Here is a 9,507-nt window from a genome sequence, read left to right as displayed (position 1 = left end):
TCTTCCTGTTGTGTTTAGGAGCCTTTGGAGTAGCAACAGGATCTCTCTCTGAGACGTCTCTCACTGGGCCTGCGCTCCCCCTTTTTGGAGCTTGTATACTTGCCTGCTCTTGCTTCTTAGACTTTGGCTTTAAGTAATAAATACCACCAATCAACATGGTTTCAGCAACAATATCTCCATCTTTAACTACATAACTTGCCTTTTCAAGATGATTTACCTGGCATTTTGACACCCTAGACAAGTGACTCTGACTAAGCAAGACCACGACCTTGTCTTCCGCCTCTACTTCTGCCTCCTCTGGAATCTGTTCCTCTGGGCTGGTATGTGGCAGGTGCTGGAAATCGTTGGGGCCAATCCCGGGTGGCATGTCCCACACGATTGCAGATGTAGCATCTTGGCATCCTTGGAACTTAGGCTCTTTCACGGAAGGAACGCCTCGCTGGAGCTCTTGATGCAGGTGGTCCTCTCAAATGTGGCGCGGCTTGCATAAGTGCCTCTTCTTCGGTTAAAACTCTGCATACATGATCCACTGTGCGTTGAGCAATGGGCACTTGATTAATCTTGGTAATAGCATCTTTCCATTCATAGTTCAATGAGTTAATAATAATGCTGATCATTTGAAAGTCATCAATAGGATAGCCATTTTCACCCAGTTCTCTTCTTATTCCTTTCATTTTAGTTAAGTGTTCTCCAATATGTTCACCAGGTTTTAATTTAGAACCATGGAACTGGGACAAAAGCAAACATGTAGACTCAATTGACGTAGGCCAATAACATGCTTCTAATTGAGTCCAAATTTGTTGAGCAGTTGCATCTTGTGAAAATGTAAGCTGTAATTCAGTGTCCATTGACATCAATAATATTGTGCATGCTTTATTATTCAAGTCCCATATATCAGGAGTCCATGGCTGGTTAGGAGGATTAAATACTATGCCATGAGTACCTTCTCTGTGAAGCAAAAGTCCAACTTCACTGACCCATGCCCTGTAATTTTGTCCTGACCACTTCAATTTTGAATCACCAGCCAGTGGTACAATAGGAGATGCCTGTAGAGGAACATGCATTTGAGGTACTGGCTGTGCAGGTTGTGCAATCCGGACGTGACCTGCAGGAGGCACCGGTGGTGCCTGTGCCAAGAATTGGGGCAGATGCATTGGGACTGCCGCTGGTACTGGTGCTGGCGGTGGCTGCATTTGAGCCGCAATTCCACTCTGGCCAGCAGGAGGCGCTGGCTCTTGAGCTGCAACATTAAGTTGGCCTGCAGTTGGCACTGGCCTTTGTATTTGAAAACCCAGTGGTAACTGCACTTGGGCTGACTGTTGCTGTACTCTATCTGGGACAGGAACCTGGCTAGTAGCAGTAGAATCCCTCTCATGCTGTTTAATCATTGAGGCATATGCTTTAGCCTGTTGTAGCCTTTGCTCAAAAACCTCAATTTGTTCAAAAAAACTTTTCTCAGGGGTACAAGGAGAATAAAACATTACATCTTGCCCATATTCAGCATGAGCTCCGTGAGTGTGAAAACTTTCTGAGACGGCTGCATTAGAGCTTGTAAAAATAGAAGACGGTGTAACTGACCTTAAATCTTCTTCTCCAAGATGCGTGGCAGAAGCAAGTAAAATCTGTTCTTTGTCAGACTCCTCTCTGTCTTCCTTTGGCATCGGCATTTTCAGTAAATTGAGGACAGCGTAAATCAGCTGAACTAACTAATTTATCAGCATCAAAAAATAAACAAACCATCTTTTGCTACCATGTCAGAAGAGTAAAAAACTCTATCAGACGGGATGGATCGTGGGTCATTTTTGATGCATGATAAACAAAGAAAACCCGAAGCATATTTTCTACTATTAACCTTTTTAATTACAAAGAAACTTATAAAAACACAGAAAGACTCACGGCTACATGTTTATCTCACCAGAGAACACAAAGAAGAGGAAAGAGAAAGTAACTTTTGCTTTGGACATGCGCACACAGTAGAAAACTGGCTGAACATGAGACACTCACCATGGTTACAATGATAAGATAACAAGACTGCTTGCAAAGTACAAAACTATAACTTGCTTTACTGAGAAAACAGAAAAACGCAGTGACACACCAGCTCCTGATCTCCAGGCTTCTGCACCATCCCCAGCTGTTGCAAGGCTTCTATTAGCTGGGGCAAGCTCAGAGGTTGTTGGCCTTTCACTTGTGGGGGCTTCCCAACCTCCCATTGCTGCAGAGGCCCCAGGCTGGGGTCCTCTGTCTCTATGGGTCTGAAGGGCTTGGCAGGGGACTCCTGGGGGTGGCAAGCAGTCTGATCTGCAGACAGGATTTTCCACTCACCCAGATTCTCAGTGGCTGATGATCTGGCATCTCTTCCCCATTCTGCTTCTGGGGCCTCTTGCAGCACAGTCTGGACTCCATATTCTCCACTGGAGTGGTTCCAGCTTGACAACGAGATAAGCTCAGTTATCTGCTGAGGTTTGGAGATCGGCCCAAATTCATCTTCCCACAGAAAACTATTTATTATTTCCTCTTCAGAAGTTTCACCAGCAGCCAGGCTTTCCCTTTCCATCCTGAGGATTCTTCCCTGAATTTTTGCCAACTTATCTCTCTTACGGGAGACAGCGGCAGGGGTTCAGGACCCCCTTTTGAAAGAAAGTAGATTCTGGCATGATGTCATGGTTCCGATGAATAAGACAAATCAAACAAATTGCAGGCATATTATTTATCTAAAAAGTCTTAGTAATGAAACGAAACATCGGCATTCATGGAGGGATGCCAGAATCTGAAATCTCCCCCCCCCAAACCCATCATCACACACACACAATCCCCACCCTTATCTACACATCATAAATCACATTATCCAATTAGTTTCACATATGAGGTCTCTCCTCCCATTCTGTATGTGGGCTTCTTATCTTCTCAAAATAGATGTTAGAAAAATTCCCTCCCTTCAAGATTCAAAGTGAAGCAGTTTAAACAAAAGGCTGTCTCTTACATTGTCAGTGCAAAAACATGTCAATGTTTTCAGCATTGACATTAGGTATATACATCTGCAGCTAAAGAAAATCACAATGAATTTATGAATGCATAATTTGAAGGCATTGTTCTGCCTCATATTCAATGGGCAGACTTTGGTCTGCTTTCAAGAAGTATTTTGTAAAGGACTTACTTTTATTTCTGTCATATTCAGAAGTGTCACCTAAGGACTATTATTAATATTTAGGCTTTTTGTTATACCCAAGTGTTGTTTCAATTATCTGATTTTTTATGCCAGAAATATATCTACCTGTAAATTTTCAAAGGTCAAACCTGTGATCTTAAGAAAAGAAAGAGTATTTTAACATGAATTATTAATGCAAAATGCAAAAAGGGACCTACTACAACAGCTTTACAATCTATGGCAGCTATCCCTACCAAGGAGCAAATGGTTTCGCTTACTATGTTAGTCAGCAGCAATATCCTCTGCTTTCTGCTTCAGTGCTGGTGGAAACCAAGCACCATCGACCTGCATGCTCTTTGCAGTCCCCAGGCAGCACCAACAGCACTGTGTCTCACCACAAGGCTAATGAAATCAGTGAGAGTTGTATGAAGACCATCACCAGCCAGTTCCTCCAGCCTCCACTCCTGCCAGATCAGCCCTAGCAACACCCTCCATCCCAGCAGGCACCACCACTACCCCCTCCCCCCCGTATCACTGCCTCAAAATGCTCCCAGTAACCTCAGCCCAGCCAATGCCAAAAAGAGCTCCATACTGAACTCTGCCACCATGTCCAAACAAATCTATCCCTGGATGAAAGAATCTGGGCAAAACACCAAGCAGAAAAACAGTGGCTCCAGTTCAGGTAATGGAACAGGGGAGGGTTAACTGCAGAAAGGGGTTTCCTACCATCACCTGCAAAAGTTCACCCAAACTTCTTGGGAGTCATGCCTGCCAAGGTGTCAGTAAACAGATGGAAACTTCCCCAGCTATTTCACTGGGAAATTGAACCCACACAATCCGTTGAGCTCACAAACATTATTTTGTGTGTGTGCACACACGGACGCACACACAAACACACAAAACCATTCTCCAGAGAGTCTGGTGATGAGAGAGGCTTCAGTTTACTTGATGGTGACCTCTGCTCAACTCTGATAAAATAATGTGAAAGTCCTTTGCTTCTCTCTTTTCAATCTTGGATGCCTGTTAGAATTGTCTTCAACATTCCATACTGCAGCCTCTCCCTCCCCCTTCGGCTGCTACGGTATTAAACCACAGCCAGATACAGTATGTACAAGTCCCTGGCCTGTCTTCCACCAGTGTTAGGACTGTTTTTGGCTTGGCTTGATTCTATTCCACCAATAAGCCAGCAACCTATTCCTGCTGAAGTGTAATGAGAATAAAATAGCTCATCATGATCTTCAGTCAAAATCAATGTTTTGTTTGATATCCATAACCTCCTTTGAATTTAGCTCACAGACTGGCAGCCTTATAGAAGTGGGAACAAAGCTTAGGCTTCTTTAGCACTTTGCAGCCTGGTCCATAAATATATTATGGGTGTCTATCTACTGGGTTATTACATAAGTAAAGCCAAATCAATGAGAAAAGGATTAGCATCCTTTTCCCCAGGCGTTTGGCTGCTTATAAAATAGAATAGAATTCTTTATTGGCCAAGTGTGGTTGGACACACAAGGAATTTGCCTCCGGTGCATAAGCTCTCAGTGTACATTCAACTAATAGTGATAATCATGATCATAAACATGAAAATACATTCATCATAAATCATAAAATACAACACTTCATCATAAATCATAAGATGCAACACTTAGCGACAGTCATAGAATACTAGCTAAGCAAACAACATAAATCGTACTAGGATACTAAAAATTATAAATTGTAAGATACAAGCAACAAAGTTATAGACATAAGAAGATGATAGGTAATAGGAAAGATGAGGAGTATCATAGTAATGCAGCTTTACTAAGTAGTTTGAGAGTGTTGTAGCACGTAGTTCCCCTTCATGGATTACTGCCTTGTCGTGGTGAAGGGGCTTGCGTAATTCAATGAAGCTATGAGCTATGCCGTGCAGGGCCACCCAAGACGGAAAGGTCATAGCAGAGAGTTCTGACAAAACGTGATCCACTGGAGAAGGAAATGGCAACCCACTCCAGTATCTTTGCCATGAAAACCCTATGGACAGTACCAAAAGGCAAAACGATATGACGCTGGAAGATGAGCCCCTCAGGTCGGAAGGCGTCCAATATGCTACTGGGGAAGAGCAGAGGGCTAGTACTAGTAGCGCCAGAAAGAATGAAGCGACTGGGCCAAAGCAGAAAGGACGCTCAGCTGTGGATGTGTCAGGTGGTGAAAGGAAAGTCCAATGCTGTAAAGATTTTCTCTCCATAGGAACCTGGAATGTAAGATCCATGAATCAAGGAAAGCTGGACGTGATCAAACAAGAGATGACAAGACTGAACATCGACATCTTAGGTATCAGCGAACTAAAATGGACAGGAATGGGTGAATTCAGATGGCCATCAGGTATACTACTGCGGGCAAGAATCCCTCAGAAGAAATGGACTAGCCTTCATAGTCAATAAAAGAGTATGAAAAGCAATATTGGGATACAATCCTCAAAATGACAGAATGATCTCAGTTTGAATCCAAGGCAAACCATTCAATATCACAGTAGTCCAAGTCTATGCCCCAACCACCAGTGCTGAAGAGGATGAAATTGACCGGTTCTATGAAGCCCTACAGCACCTTATAGAACTAACACCGAAAAATGATGTCCTTATCATCATGGGGGATTGGAATGCTAAAGTAGGAAGCCAAAAGATAACCGGAATAACAGGCAAGTTTGGCCTTGGAGTACAAAATGAAGCAGGGCACAGGCTGATAGAATTTTGTCAAGAGAATACGATGGTCATAGCAAACACTCTTTTCCAACAACCCAAGAGACAGCTCTACACATGGACATCACCAGATGGTCAACACAGAAATCAGATTGACTATGTGCTCTGCAGCCAAAGATGAAGAAGCTCTATACAGTCAGTAAAAAACAAGACCAGGAGCTGACTGTGGCTCAGACCATGAGCTTCTCATTGCAAAGTTTAGGCTTAAACTGAAGAAAGTAGGGAAAAGCGCTAGGCCACTCAGGTATGAATTAAAACATATCCCTGTTGAATATACAGTAGAGGTGACAAATAGATTTAAGGAATTAGATCTGATAGACAGAGTGCCTGAAGAACTATGGACAGAGGTTCGCAACATTGTACAACAGGTAGCAACCAAAACCATCCCAAAGAAAAAGAAATGCAAGAAAGCAAAATGGCTGTCTTGAGGAAGCTTTGCAAATAGCTGAGGAAAGGAGGGAAGCAAAAGGCATGGGAGAAAAAGAAAGATACACCCAATTGAATGCAAAATTCCAGAGAATAGCTAGAAGAGTTAAGAATGCCTTCTTAAATGAACAGTGCAAAGAAATAGAAGAAAACAATAGAATAGGGAGGACCAGAGATCTTTTCAAGAAAATTGGAGAGATGAAGGGAACGTTTAATGCAAAAATGGGCATGATAAAGGACCAAAATGGCAGGGACCTAACAGACGCAGAAGAGAGTAAGAAGAGGTGGCAAAACTACACAGAAGAACTATACAAGAATGAGCTTAACGTCCCTGATAAACACAATGAGGTGGTCACTGACCTCGAGCCAGACATCCTAGAATGTGAAGTGGGCCTTAGAAAAGCTAAGTAACAACAAAGCTAGTGGAGGTGACAGTATTCCAGCTGAGCTATTCAAAATCTGAAAAGATGATGCAGTAAAAGTGCTACACTCAATTTGCCAGCAAATTTGGAAAACTCAACAGTGGCTACAGGATTGGAGAAGATCAGTTTACATTCCAATTCCAAAGAAAGGCAGTGCCAAAGAATGTTCAAACTATCGCACCATTGCACTCATTTCTCATGCTAGTAAAGTTATGCTTAAAATCCTACAAGCTAGACTCCAGCAGTATGTGGATCGAGAACTACCAGAAGTACAGGCAGGATTTCGAAGAGGCAGAGGAACTAGAGATCAAATTGCCAACATATGCTGGATCATGGAGAAAGCTAGAGAGTTCCAGAAAAACATCTACTTCTGCTTCATTGACTATGGTAAAGCCTTTGATTGTGTGGATCATAACAAACTGTGGCAAGTTCTTAAAGAGATGGGTGTACCAGACCATCTTATTTGTCTCTTGAGAAACCTACAGGTGAAACTCGAAAAATTAGAATATCATGCAAAAGTTCATTTATTTCAGTAATGCAACTTAAAAGGGGAAACTAATATATGAGATACACTCATTACATGTAAAGCAAGATAGTTCAAGCCGTGATTTGTCATAATTGTGATGATTATGGCTTACAGCTCATGAAAACCCCAAATCCACAATCTCAGAAAATTAGAATATTGTGAAGAGGTGCAATATTCTAGGCTCAAAGTGTCCCACTCTAATCAGCTTGAGACAGTGCAAACTCAGGTACCAACTCAGGTGTAACATTTTTACCCAAAGATGGGACAGAAGGCCTGAAAGTATGAAACTTTGGTTCAGGCTACAGCAGAGCTCTGAAGGCCTAAGCCTCTGACCCATGTCCTACTTCCCTCTCCTTGTCAGCCAACAGCTGTGCTCAGCCGTTAGTATTTTTATCCTGACCCAGACATATGCATCCTGTTGTTTTCCTCTGGGGTAGCCATATATCACATGTAACCTCCTTTTTCTGTTGTTTATCCGCACTAAGCATATTTCACTTCTCCATATGATGTTATCTACATTACCATATATTATTCCTCCCTATGTAACGCCTATACTATGACGTATGAATACCAGATGAATGTAACTGTATAAATGTATGCTGCTTTGGACCTTTCGGGGTTCAGACATTTTTTTAAATGCTTTATTGGCAGTTTGAACCTGCGCAAATAAACTCTTTCCTACATTGAAGAGCTTGGCCTGGTCTCTGTCAATTTTTCCTACTTCAAATGGCACCCCAGATGGGACTTTAGGTCAAGGCAATATTTTGCTGAGGGCCGTTCGACCCCTCGGGCCCATCGGGCAGTCACTCCTGAACATTCTCCAGGCGCCATGGGGGATTCAGCCTCCAGGAGACAGTAGTGGCAACTCTGTGGTACCGACGGTGCTCTGATCGAGTCCAAGAACCCTGCAGTGTAGGAACGGTGGTCTGAACAATTCCTGGCCAGGGCGGGCAAGTGGACAACGTGTTTCAGGCAAGTATTTGTTAAACTCTAGTGTACCTGTCCCATTTGAAGACAGAAGAGGGGGACTGATCACCCTCCTGGACTCGGGACGTCGTTCCTAAAGCAGTCCGTGTTAGGTTGTGTGGGAGGTTAAGCCATTGCAATTCCTATTGGTGACCGTTGGAACGTCCAGCACTGTAGGTCAGTGGCAGTGTTCTTAGGGGGGGGCGTAGTAGCATTCCCAGCACACCGCTGGAATGCATGTTAAAAGGTTTTGATGATTATTTCAATCACACTGAATATAGGGTCCCCTATCCCAAAGTGACAAAGGAGAGGTTAAGATTCTTATGTGAAGAACAGTGGCCACATATGGGGGTTGGGTGGCCACCAGAGGGAACATTTAATAACCAACATATTGATGACCTTGCATCTATGATTGCTGCAAATGAGGAAAAGTATCCTAATCAAAACAGTACATAGACCAGTGGGGGGATGCAGTTGCTGAAAAGGCAGATGATTTGTTACAGTGTCAGGCAGAAATGGTTTGTCTTTGTGTTGCCAGACCTATGGGAAAGAAGTTGAGGGTTGTGTCTAAACAGTTTAAGGATATAAAAATATCTGAAACTAAAGTGTCAGATGCTAAGAAAGAAGTGTTATTTGAAGAAGAGGAAGTGATTCTCAGACCCCCTCCCTGTGTGCCTCAACCACCCCCTTTGCCTCCACCAGCAGCTGCGGCTGCAGCGTCTGGAGGGGCACAGCCTGTAGTGAGAAGAAAGTCTAAAGGAAAAGTGCCGATGGCTCCCAAGGATGAGGAGGAGCGCTCAGTAGCTGAAAGTGGTGAACCAAGTGAAGGTGAGGAGGATGAAAGGGAGGAGGAGTTAGCAGCTGGGGTAGATGTTTCAGTAGGAGTGACAACAAGGTCAGCCGCAGCTGAGGCAGCAGCTGCAAAGCTTTAAGACAAACTGACCAGCAAGTGATAGATCAACAAGGTCATGCAGGGTTTCGACCTATGTTTCAGTATGTCCCTTTTACTACCACGGACCTTTTAAACTGGAAGCAGCATTATGGTCCTCTGTCTGCTAAGCCCACGGAGATGGCTGACTTGTTTCAAACCATTATGCAAACCCACAACCCCACATGGCAGGATGTTCAGCAGTTGCTAAATACTTTATTGACTCCTGAGGAAAAGGAGAAGTGAAAGGCTGCTGCTAGGAAGTGTGTCAGGACATTCAGGCAGAATTGTTGAACAGGGCACCAGAACAGGATCCCGGTTGGGATATTAGAAATGCAGCACAAATGACATTGTTGAAGGAA

General features: G+C 43.4%; 1 pseudogene across 1 annotated transcript; it reads left to right on the top strand.

Moving 5' to 3' along the window:
* The first annotated feature begins 3,345 nt into the window (after window positions 1–3,345).
* On the top strand, window positions 3,346–3,850 carry LOC308676247 (homeobox protein Hox-A3-like; annotated as a pseudogene). Its single transcript has one exon. The product of its transcript is annotated as a homeobox protein Hox-A3-like (transcript).
* Window positions 3,851–9,507: the final 5,657 nt, after the last annotated feature.

The sequence above is a fragment of the Vipera berus genome (genome assembly GCF_964194415.1).
Source record: "Vipera berus genome assembly, chromosome: W".
NCBI classification, from domain to species: Eukaryota; Metazoa; Chordata; class Lepidosauria; order Squamata; family Viperidae; genus Vipera; species Vipera berus.
Note: the sequence above shows the minus strand (reverse complement) of the source record. Positions and strands in the feature narration are given on the sequence as shown.